Source organism: Clytia hemisphaerica, unplaced genomic scaffold (assembly GCF_902728285.1).
Source record: "Clytia hemisphaerica strain Z4C2 unplaced genomic scaffold, Clytia hemisphaerica genome assembly, whole genome shotgun sequence".
Lineage (NCBI taxonomy): Eukaryota > Metazoa > Cnidaria > Hydrozoa > Leptothecata > Clytiidae > Clytia > Clytia hemisphaerica.
Window position 1 is genome coordinate 1,640,475 of NW_027103598.1, and position 13,412 is coordinate 1,653,886.

Sequence of the window (13,412 nt, forward strand, 5' to 3'; positions counted from 1 at the left end):
CAAAAATCAACATAAAACATGGTCACATGATTCAAAATATTTTTTTTTCAAAAGATTTGAATTTAATTTAAAAATTTTAACAAAACAGAATTGCTTCAAATTTAGATATGTTTGCAGGGGGTACATAGTCGGGGTACTGGACCGGTGCCAAAATGTGTACTGATTTGCTTTTGGGAAAGGAGTTTTGACCACCACCCCTTCGTTCCTTGGTACTAAGTTGAAATATGTCTCTTCAATGTAGGTAGACCATCCCAAAACTACCTGGAAATACCCAGTAAAATCCTGATGATTTGACGGAAAGGCAAAGGCACATATTTTACATATATGTAAGAAGTTAAATGTATCTTCAAAGAGTGCTCTACCAAAGGAGCATAATATCAAGAAAAGAAAAATAACCAAACTTACTTTTTACAATACTTTCAGGGGGGGGTCAACATTTATAATACCAACCCATAGCCCAAAAACCTGACTTTTGACCTTTTGAGCTAAGTTAACACCACCACCCCAAAATTGGTATCGATACCAACTTGAAAATCATAATTTTCAGAAAAAGGGGGGACCCACCCCCTTATTTTGATATCGATACCAACTTGAAAATCGTAATTTTCAGAAAAAAGGGGGACCCACCCCCTTAATTTGGTATCGATACCAACATGACTTTTTGAATTTGACAAAATATCATGGGACCCACCCCCTAATTTAGTACCAATACCAATCTGACAAATTTGAGTTTAAAGCTGTTTAAAGGGAACCCACCCCCTCCCACACAAACAGGGTACTAAGAGAAACTTCAAAAAAACTCATTTTTGAAATACTCTTTCTTCAACACAACACAAAAAATGTCATATGCTAAAATAGAAAATGACTGAAAACTGACAATATAATAAAAACAAACCCAATGAAGTTAGCAAAATCAATCTGAATCAACATTATCTGAATATAATTGATGTGCAAAAACTAGGAGAAGCTATTATTAGTACATAATTTTAGAACAGAATAGATTCACTCATTACCAAATGCAATCACAGAAAAAATGCTTTTGCTTCAGGCTTGATCATAAATAAAACTTGAAAATAACGAGAAAGTCCAAATAAACAAACTTCAAAGTCATTTAAACTTATTACTCATTTACAGTCATTATACTCAAAAGCTAAAACAAATCCAATTGAAACCTGTTTAGACTGATATGTACCCCGGGGTATTTTCTAGCTATGAGGGCAAAAATTAGGAAAGTTTTGCTGTCATTTTGATATGGATACCAACTTTCTGAATCATATTATTTAAAAAAAGGGGTACCCACCCCCTATTTTGGTATCAATACCAACTGAGGATAACTCTTTTTTCTAAAAAAAGGGGGACCCACCCCCATCAATACCAACTTGACTTTTCAGACTTTTAAAGGAAAAAAAGACACCACCACCCGGCTATGGGTCTGGTATCTGGATGTTGACCCCCCCTGATACTTTAAGTTTCATGTTTCCAATCGTCAGTTGTAAACTAAATGTTGAACAAAATCCTCTTCCTATTCATACATCGTATAATAATTAGAGTAATTAACAAGGGAATCAATACGTGTCGTAAAATTTGAAAAAGAAATTCTATTGGGAAATAAAAAGTTAATCTTTTGATTTATAATTTGCCAATACATTTGTTAATATGGCGGCAGCTTCGCAATAATTTCTGATCTTTTGTTTAAGAGTTCCTTTTTGTTTTTATAGCTTAAAATTTCTAGTTTTTCATTCAGACATAATTGGCATGTTTTAGAAATGTTATTGTATGCCTTCGCTTTGGAAACAATTGACCATTTTAATGTGGGAATCACACTTTTTGATTTCATATCCCAGATGTGTGTCAAGAGTGTAGTGCTATTTTTGTAGCGCTCATTATTAAATGATGATTTGTGTCCATTGTAACGTTCTTTGAATGTCCTCTTTCTGTTAATCCTAAGTAAACCTTTTTGGGTACATTTTCCCCGGTAACTTCACATTTGTAAATGACCGATGAGATCTGGCAATTTCCTTCGAGGGGGCAATCATCTTTTATTGTACAATTACACGGCTCGTCTGTGTTGTTAATCCGTGACAAAAGTTTTTTGTTGTGAGATTTGATTATTGAGCCAATGTTTTGAGTGCAGCTATAGCTCACCTTTACGTTGTTTCAATTGAAAATTTTTCGAAGACCGTTTTCGTGGGTAAAATGTTTAACGATTAGGCGGAGAAATGATTTGGCAACGTTTGTTGATACGTTTTTGTTGAACGGTGGGTTGAACCATATTATATTACGTCTGCGATTTTTGGTGTGTGTTTTCGGTTTGCTAAATTTGAGTTTGAAGTCTTTGTAGCCGCTATTCTTGAGTGCGTTTTCGTATTCAGTCTTAGCTTCGTTAAAGATAGTTTTGTTTGAAGAGTTTGTTGACAGTCTATTATTTAATGAAGTCGGTAACTGCTCCAGGATATTAGATGGGTAGTTGGATGATGTGTTTACGTAAAGGAGTCTGTCGTTTGGTTTTTTGTAAGGCCGGTGGGTGCCATTGATAAGGTCAAGTGTTAGGTCTAGAAAGTTTACCACTTTTAGGTTAGTTAAAATGTCGATATCGAGACCTATGTCTTTGAAGGTGTTGATAATTGATTGTTTTATCTTTTTGATCAGTCGTTTTTTTTTTTTGTTTTTTTTTTCTATTTCTATTTGGTTGAGTTGCAGGAGGCTTTAGAGGCCTATTCTCGCAACTATAGACGCTTACTAATGAGCGTCCCGTCAGCACCTTGAACTGACTACCCAATTCCCATGGCATGGGTTGACCCGGGCGAAGGAACGTTCACTTGCCAAGTGAACTGCCGTGAGTGGGAATCGAACCCTGGCCCCTGCACAGAAGCCAAGGTCGACTACCTTTCTACCACGGCACCTCGTTTGCTGGTTGAGGTTGACTACCTTTATACCACGGCACCTCGTTTGCTGGTTGAACGGATTAGCATCAAGCCATCATCGAGATACAAACCGTTGTTGTTTTTGTCGTTAAGTTTTGATAGTTTTTCCAGGATGAAGATGCCTATGATTATTGCGAAGTGCCGCCATATTAACAAATATGTATTGGCAAATTATAAATCAAAAGATTAACTTTTTATTTCCCAATAGAATTTCTTTTTCAAATTTTACGACACGTATTGATTCCCTTGTTAATTACTCTAATTATTATACGATGTATGAATAGGAAGAGAATTTTGTTCAACATTTAGTTTACAACTGACGATTGGAAACATGAAACTTAAAGTATTGTAAAAAGCAAGTTTGGTTATTTTTCTTTTCTTCATATTTTACATAAAATTCTTCTGAAAAAGGGTCAACCAGAGTGCAGTACCAAAAGTGTCATAGATTTTTCCTTCCTTCAGAAAAAACTTTCTAATACATTGTTAAATACCGAGGTATTATAATCGACCATTCTCTCTGACTCAAAAGTTATTGGTCATGACTGAATTTTTAGGCCAAATTTTCATAAGGTGCTGAGTTGAAAATCAGCTTTAAAGTGATTTTACAGCTTATTCCGGTCAAGAATATACTATATATATACTTTTTATAAGAATATACTTTATAAGAATGTTCATGATGAAATTAGGCAAAAAAATAAGTATAACAATAGACCAAAGTACATAAAAATATGTTTATGAAATGTTGTTTTGAGAATATTTTGTCATCTTTCTGTTTTTAGGTTTTTGTGAATGTGTGCTGATTCAAGTTTTACTCTCTGTTTCTTAACTTGTTATCTCTTCCTGATCAGTTCCTAAATAATTCCTTATTTTTTGGACCATTTTTAGCCTCAAGTTCCTTATAGACGTGTAGTTGATATTAATGAAATTAAACAAGGTATGTCGGCGGCATTAAACAAAGTAACAGTTAAAGACTTGACTGACTTTTCCAGGATTTTTTCAACTGTCTTTATTTATACTGGGATATACTATAGCATAACATTGGAAAGATCCTCCTGAATAATTTCAACAGAAATTGTTGACATAGAAACGACTTCATTTTATCTTTATAAAATCAAAACTTATTAAAGACGTTTTGGTGTCATCCCACCACCATCATCAGTTTAAAAACATTAAAACCCAAGGAATTTCTATTCTCTGGGAAGTAGAATCTTGAATTTAACCATCGTTTTTAACCAAGATTTCCCTTTCCCACACTTAGTTAAGATTCTCCTCCTGACTTTTCCAGGATCTTTCTGCTTTTTTTCCCCAGGATACCAGGCTAGGCATGAGATTGGAAGCTGGGTTTTCTTCTAAAAATAAGGAAAATCTTGTGTTTACTTACAAAACAGCCTAACTCTTTTAGGCTTATTTTTGAACTAACCAGAGTTCTGGTCTTTTTCCTAGGTTAGAGCGAGAAAGGTGGCATGAAGGGGCACTGGTGTGGAATCTTAGTGCAGGAAGGTTGTGGCTTCTTCATAAAGGACCCTGCCGACGCACCGGAATTAAAGAACACCGGACACGCGAAAGTTCGGTGTAAAATGAGAATTTTTTTTACCACCGGACAATTTCTACACCGGACTTAAGGAAGTCGGATGTCCGGTGTCGAAGAAGGATATTTCTTCCCACCGGACAATCAAAACACCGGACATGACCAGTCCGGTGCGTCCAGTGTTTCTTAATTTTTTGTTTCATAAATGTCTGGCGTCCAAAATTCCCTGTATGCAACAGCAGACTGACACCGGACTTATTGCGTCCGGTGTAGCGAAAGGATACTTTTTGCCACTGGACAAATACACCGGACAGTCCGGTGCGTTGGCAGGGTCCTCTTCATAAAAGCGAAAGACACAATCTGGACGACTTATTTCATACTTTTCAGTCTCTAGTTTGTAGTTTCCACTTTCTTCAAAGAATTGATGATCTACACCTTAGGAGTGCCAGGGATTGAATCAAATAAAATGGGTGTTGCTATGAAGGTGAGATTTTTATACAGCTGTCCGTCGGGCAAGGCACTGAAAGGGCACTGAAAGGCCACGGGCGCCAAAAGGAAGAGCTGTGTGAAATGCAACAATGTTATTGGTAGAAATTAAATAAACAGTCTGCGAAGTAGCGCCATGAAGCAATCAGTAGAAGAGAGACCACTTTCATTTTTTGTTACATTTCGATATAAACACAGAGATTACGTTTGTCAATGCATTGTGTCAGCATTATATTGTTGCAAATATCCAGACCCAATCAATCGAACTTGTCGAACCAATCGAACAATCGAACTAATCGAACTCCATTGAACGATTAAAGTTTGATTAAAAAAATTAATCGAACCTAATCGAACACTCACAATTTTTGAAGCAATAGCTGTTCGATTAGTTTGGTCAGTAAAAAGTTCGATTAGTTCGATGATATTAAATCCTCATATCTTCCCTCGGCTCGCTTGCAAAAACTTTGTCCTGGCACGCGATTGCCGTTTCGACAGTTCCCGGACTTAACAGCTTGACATTTCTTGTACCCGGATATTTGTCTATCCGGAATAACGTCCGTAGCCCTTCTGTTGCGATTTCGCGCGGGGCCGAGTGGCGAAATTCTACGCCCCAACAAACGTGTGTAAAAAGCGTGTAATCCGTTTTCGGAAGTAATTTCCCTTGAATTTGGCTTTGAAAAGAAGCTAATATACGATGGCGGAGCAGCACAAACTTGTTGAACAAAATTAGTTTATCGAACTCATCGAACCGAAACCCATTGATCGAACTTAATCGAACACTCACAATCTTTTAAAAAATTTTAGAGTTCGATTATTTTTTTTAATCGAACTTTAATCGTTCGATGGAGTTCGATTAGTTCGATTGTTCGATTGGTTCGACAAGTTCGATTGATCGGGTCTGGAAATATGGTGGAAAGATAAAAAAGGTAAGACTAATAGTCCAGTTTATTCTAATCCTAATATATGAGTCTAGACTGCCTAGCCTTGATAGTATAAACCCAATTGTTAGCCACACCCAAACCACACCCATACCCAACCCTGCTAGGTCGCTTGCAGGTCCTGACGCTATTCCTGTATGCCAGGGATCTGAAAAATATATTTGTGTCTTTTGCTTCTTTGAAGAAACAAGAAACCAGGGAATCTTATGCAAAACAACAGAATCCCTGGAAGTGGATGAAATGTTATCCAAAATGACGATAAACTTTGGGTATAGGCATATCTACAGGTCTTGGGTTGATAAAGAATTATAAAAGGGGCATCTATAAAAGCGTTTCTATTTTTATCAGTAAGAACTACGACCCTGCCGATTCCCCGGACTCCGGGGATTTTCTTGTTGCGTGTCCGGGGATTTTAACATTACTTTTTAGACTTACCCCGGACGCCCCGGACTGAACGCGCGGTCCGCGCGACGTACTTTAACGATCGCGCGGGCTCTTCTCAAGTTTTGAAAAGAGACCTTGGCGTGGTCAAACGCCGTAAGCGATAAGCTTATCAAAACTTATCACCCATATATTTAATAAGATAGGCCAATGTTAAACAGATCTTTCCGACAAGAAATCCGGCACGTGGAATTTCTTATCAAAATCGTCAAAATCAAATCAAGATGAGAGTAGAAATAAACAAGTCATGATAGATAGATAGATAGATATATATTTTACCAGGATTATAAGACTCCTAGGAAATATTTACATATGTAAAGTATAAGCAATAACTAAAGCATATACAATGTTTTTCTTTTTTGATAAAAACTAAAAGTACCATGAAATGTGATATGAAAGAATTTGAAAGAAAGCAGATATTCCAGACCTTTGAACCTCACCCTCAACAGTGATGTCAACATCTCAAGGTAAGTTAATTTTTGTTCTTTTTTAATGCCTTTTCATCAGAGATCTCCTCACCCAAGTCCATGGAGAGTCCATTTTATATTCCCACCAGCCCAGCCATGGATATACCAATTTATAATTTAGTTTGTTTAGAGTTTGAAGTGAAAAGAGAAAGAAAATATCTTTTGTCTATCACTGATTCCAACTTTCCTAATCATTCCTATCTCCAAAAAAAGGGTTTTGGAATTTAGAAGAGGGATGTCAACACATGTCAACACATTATTAGACCAACTTAACAGTACTTTCTGGTATATACTTCCTCAGGCCAGACCCCCGCGCTCGATAGGATCGATCATCGGAACGGCTCGATGACGGATCGATATGTGATAGATGGATTACTTATCGATCCGGATAGGAGATCGATAGAGGATCGATACTCAAGATTTTTTTAAACTTATGATTAGTTATCGATCTATCATCGATCTATCATCGATCTTTTATCGATCTTATCGACCCTATCGACTCTTATCGAGTATATCGATTCGTCATCGATCGTTAATCGATTTATAATCGATGCATAATCGATTTATAATCGATTAACGATCGATGACGAATCGATATACTCGATTGAAATACTAGCTCGATAATGGATCAACGAAGGATCGATACTCAAGACTTTTTAATGGCTGAATCTTCCATCGATCTCCTATCCGGATCGATAAGTAATCCATCGATCACATATCGATCCATCATCGAGCCGTTCCGATGAACGACCCTGCCGATTCCCCGGACTCCGGGGATTTTCTTGTTGCGTGTCCGGGGATTTTAACATTACTTTTTAGACTTACCCCGGACGCCCCGGACTGAACGCGCGGTCCGCGCGACGTACTTTAACGATCGCGCGGGCTCTTCTCAAGTTTTGAAAAGAAAAAGACCTTGGCGTGGTCAAACGCCGTAAGCGATAAGCTTATCAAAACTTATCACCCATATATTTAATAAGATAGGCCAATGTTAAACAGATCTTTCCGACAAGAAAGAAATCCGGCACGTGGAATTTCTTATCAAAATCGTCAAAATCAAATCAAGATGAGAGTAGAAATAAACAAGTCATGATAGATAGATAGATAGATATATATTTTACCAGGATTATAAGACTCCTAGGAAATATTTACATATGTAAAGTATAAGCAATAACTAAAGCATATACAATGTTTTTCTTTTTTGATAAAAACTAAAAGTACCATGAAAATGTGATATGAAAGAATTTGAAAGAAAGCAGATATTCCAGACCTTTGAACCTCACCCTCAACAGTGATGTCAACATCTCAAGGTAAGTTAATTTTTGTTCTTTTTTAATGCCTTTTCATCAGAGATCTCCTCACCCAAGTCCATGGAGAGTCCATTTTATATTCCCACCAGCCCAGCCATGGATATACCAATTTATAATTTAGTTTGTTTAGAGTTTGAAGTGAAAAGAGAAAGAAAATATCTTTTGTCTATCACTGATTCCAACTTTCCTAATCATTCCTATCTCCAAAAAAAGGGTTTTGGAATTTAGAAGAGGGATGTCAACACATGTCAACACATTATTAGACCAACTTAACAGTACTTTCTGGTATATACTTCCTCAGGCCAGACCCCCGCGCTCGATAGGATCGATCATCGGAACGGCTCGATGACGGATCGATATGTGATAGATGGATTACTTATCGATCCGGATAGGAGATCGATAGAGGATCGATACTCAAGATTTTTTTAAACTTATGATTAGTTATCGATCTATCATCGATCTATCATCGATCTTTTATCGATCTTATCGACCCTATCGACTCTTATCGAGTATATCGATTCGTCATCGATCGTTAATCGATTTATAATCGATGCATAATCGATTTATAATCGATTAACGATCGATGACGAATCGATATACTCGATTGAAATACTAGCTCGATAATGGATCAACGAAGGATCGATACTCAAGACTTTTTAATGGCTGAATCTTCCATCGATCTCCTATCCGGATCGATAAGTAATCCATCGATCACATATCGATCCATCATCGAGCCGTTCCGATGATCGATCCTATCGAGCGCGGGGGTCTGGCTCAGGGGAAAATAAGCCTCATTTTACCAAATTATCAGAAGAAAAAAGCTAAAAAATAAAAGATTTCCTTATACTTGCTAGTGTCTGATTTTTGATATGGGTGGTACGTCAAGATGAGTTATATTTTCTAAGGAAAGTACCTGAAAAGGCCAGATTCTTATACAGATTTTGATCAGTGTATTTTTGCCAGATTTTGTGCTGTACAGTATATATTTTTCCCAAAATTCATCCTGTACTGTAATTGTATTTCTGTCCTATTTTGGAAAAACTAGGCTGGGAGGATTGCCATTAGGCATCAAGAATTACTGCATCTATTGTAAAGAATGCAAATTTCTGTAATTCTACTTGTTTAGGCAAACCAAAGTTGCTTAAAAGTTTTCAAGCTTGAAAGGTGAATTTAAAGCTACTAAAAATTATAATTCTTAAAATTTGACTGCAGCTTAGCATTGCGTAAACATAGTTTGCACCCCCCCCCTTTTTAATAGGGGGGGGATGCCAACTTTCTGTAGGGCCTTTGTAGGGGGGTACCGAGATCTGCCGAAAAAACTAGGGGGGAAGGGGGGATGGGAACGTAGGGGGGGATCAAATAAAAAAGGGGGGGACCTGAATGAAGAACTTTCAACAGAACACACACATTTTAGATTAGATTTTAAAATGATCAAGATTAATGAAAAACGCTAGTTATATTCTGTCATTGTTGGCTCGTGACTATAATACTTCATACTCTTTCTTGTTGATAATTTTGCTGGTAGGTGGGAAAGCGAGTTTCCTTCGAAACGGATTTTCTGTAAAAAAAAAGGGGGGATAAGATTTCATTACAAAAGGGGGGATGGGTATATAGGGGGGGATGAAATAAACCTAGGGGGTTCATACCCCTCTGCAAACTATGGTAAAGAACATTTCCAAAACAAAATTCTTTGATGACGTCATAAAAGTAGTAGTTTTAGCAGGCTGTTGTACACATAGATCTCTAAAGCCCGAAGGGCTAGATTTGCGACTTTTATCGAAAAATGAAGCCTAGGTTTAGAAGGATTTCCTACCAAAGTCACGTGACTAAAATATGCAATTTCAACGGTTTGAGAGATGTGAAATAGCGTTTGCCGCCTACTTTTATCTCGCACTCCGAAAACATGGATGTTTCTGGCCTATATATGCAAAACGAAAGACTTGATATTTATATATGTATAAATTTGAATATAGGTGATAAATAGTTCCCCTGTCGATAGAGTTTCACCTGGCCTTTTCTTAGATAGCCCCAAACGATAAAAATGTTCTCATTTTTATTTAACAAAGATGGCGCGCAAACGCATATCTCCGGGGGCTACAATTCGTTGCTTGGAATCGGAAGTAGGAAAAAAAGATTTAGAAGAATTTGTGGAATATAACCTATATCGAAATAAAATGAATTGGAATCATCAATATGTTTATTTAGGGCTATATGCTACAGCTAATGGGTATCACAAGATACGTAATAAACCTAAAGCTAAAACACCGATGAGGGTTGAGCGAGAACCAAATAACAGCAATGATCCCAATGCGATTAGAATTTTTGGACCTTCACCAGTCGAGGAAAAGGTTATTGGGATGATACCAAGGAAAGTTTCCGAACATGTTGCTAATTACATGGACAGAAAAGTTATAAAGCACGTCACAGTATATTATCTAGGTGATTTTTATCACAAGCCATCACGTGTATTTGGACTGGGTCCAAAACTAAAGTGTTTATACTTTTTTGAATTCAATGAAATTGGGAAGCGAGATGAACTCATGAAAAAACTTTTAACTTTAGATTCGATAACTCTTGCCAATTATCCATAAGGCGAAACACTATTTTTTTTCTCGGCATTTCGTATAGTATTACGTAGGATATATTGTAGCTATATTTTTTGATACTTTCTTTATTGAAAAAAGAAAAAAGATAACTTTTTACCTACATTTATATCTTTTGAGCATCGCAATTTAGTTTGAAATATAAATGTCCTGTTTAGCCTGTTTATTCATTCAAAAAGTACGTTCGTTCAAATTTTCCTATTTTCAGACCCCCCTCCCCCCTTGTTCAGCGTTCGTTTTGAAGTACCCCCCCCCCTTTGTACGTTCGTTTTTATCTCAAAATTTTTACCCTCTCTCTCTCCCCTCAAAAAAAATTACTTTTTCCTTTGAAGATAATTGGAGAATTTAGACAAGGCAAGTTCAAAGAATATGATTTTAGCGTTATTCTTTAATTTAAAGTGTTTGCTCTCTAATTATCTAATAATTACTAAACAATTACAACATACACAATTGTTTAGGAGATTAACAATTATCTTCAGTTATCGATTCAAAGAAAAAATGTAATTAGGAGATAGATAGAAAAAGATTTTTTTTTCATAGACTAAGTTAAAAGTCACGCTTTTTTGCTGACCCCCCCCCCCCCCCCCCCCCCTCGGCGACGAACGTACTTTTTGAATGGCCCCTAACGTCAAAATTTTTCTCTGGCCACTTTAATTTTTTGTAGCAAACTTAGACAAAAACGCCCGCTATCACGAAAACTACCCCACTCGAACTATGTCAAAATGTGTGTTCCGTTGGGCTGATAATTTACGCTCGTTAACCTCGACCTCTGAGCAGGAGGAATATTAGAAAAGAGAAGATCAATCATAAAAAAGCCAAACATTATGGAACTACAAACCTTCATAAGGATGGCCGAACTCTTTTCTTCTTGGAAAGACAATCTTACCGTGAGAAGATAGCAAATCTTCTCTGGGTCCCTCTGACTTTTATCCTGGCTTGGGACAGGCTGGCTGTCCTTTGAGACAGCCAGGCGCATTAACCCTAGCAATCATTCTTAACAATATCTCCAGGTATACCGGCACGCGGCAGGAGAAAAAAAACAATGATAATCAAGAAAAGAAAGGTGCCCTCAGTGTACTCAGTAGTTGAACCCGACTGGGAATGAGGCACATCATCCGTGATTCACTTATTCGGCCGCGCGGTTCACTTATCAAACCGCACGGTCCACTTACCTGGCCGCAGGACCAATTATCTGGCCGCGTAATAACCGCGCGATCCACTTATTTGGCCGCGCGGTTTGTTTCGAAATATACCCCGGACACTTTATAAAGTCTCGGAAAATAATGTCCGGGGAAACTTTTCTCGCGCGTAATGGTTCCCCAGACATGTGTCCGGGGGTAAAAATGTTTGTTTTGATCCCCGGACATTTGCCCCGTATTGTCCGGGGAATCGGCAGGGTCGTTAAGAACTTAAAAACTTTCACTTTGACAAAACAATAATGATGGCAGAATATAGAAACAATTTTATATCCTCTAAAAATAATATAAATCTAACAGCCCTCAATGGATTAGTCCATTGATTGATAATTCTCTAATACATGATATCTCTAAAAGTTTACATGTTGATTGTAGTCATCAGTCATTCATCACCATTTTCTCAAGAATTTGTGAGAAATTGTAACGTAACACAAAGTGTTGTGTATATAGACTTTTAAGCAAAATATTCTAGTCAATTGCCGTCTGATCGCCTATGTGTCGAGCGCTTTAGATACATGCTAACGAAAACAATCTTCCCGGCAAAGGGAGGCTGTCTCGTACATGGTGGGCGTTTGGGGCGTTGAATGTTTTGCCTGCAAGCGAATCGCGATTCATTGAAAGAAGGCCCAATTAAAAAATGAGGTAAAAAAATGGCATATGTCGGTGTCTAACAACTGGCTAGCGGGCAGTTGCAACCACAGATATCTAAGCCCGAAGGGCTAGATTTGCAACTTTAAGCTTTCTCCAGCAAAAAAAAGTGAAGCAAAAATTTGACTTTTTAAATTTCGTGCCGATGGATAGGATCTAGCATTTTAATTGTTTTCGGAGCGCGAGATCAAAAAACGTAGGCGGCAAACGCTATTTCACATCTCTCAAACCGGTGAAATTGCATATTTTAGTCACGTGACTCTGGTAGGAAATCCTTCCAAAGATGAGCTTCACTTTTTGATAAAAGCCGCAAATCTAGCCCTTCGGGCTTTACAGATATCTGTGGTTGCAACATACTAGTTTCTACATTTCTAATAAGACGACTTCTAGGACCAGACAACTCCTGTAGCAAAGGGCGGAAGTGAAACTCTTCTTTCCTCTAAGAAACGGATACAACATGTTACCTTCTCCGTTGGGCGGGGAAGCGGGCGAAAACGCACTTTTACAATGTTGTAGATCATACATCGTCATACAGTAGTCTGTATCCATTGGAGAAAATTAATGACGTCCTTATCTATGGTTTCCAAGGGAAGCATGTAATGATGCCATTTTGTATGAAAGTTCGTTGCTAACATAAACAAATCAATTAACTTTTAAAATTAAAAAGCATTCATGTTTTTATAGGTCAGGTTGATGACTTATCGAGGACTTACTATGTTTATGCCCCTGTATAAAGCAAGAATATTTATTTGTAGAGTGTAACGACTGCCTCAGCTTATAGCATATGTGTTTTGCTTGAATTAAAGTTCTTGTTTTATTCCCCTTTAATAAAACTCAGACAAAATGGCACAAGGACCGGGGATCACCAAAACAA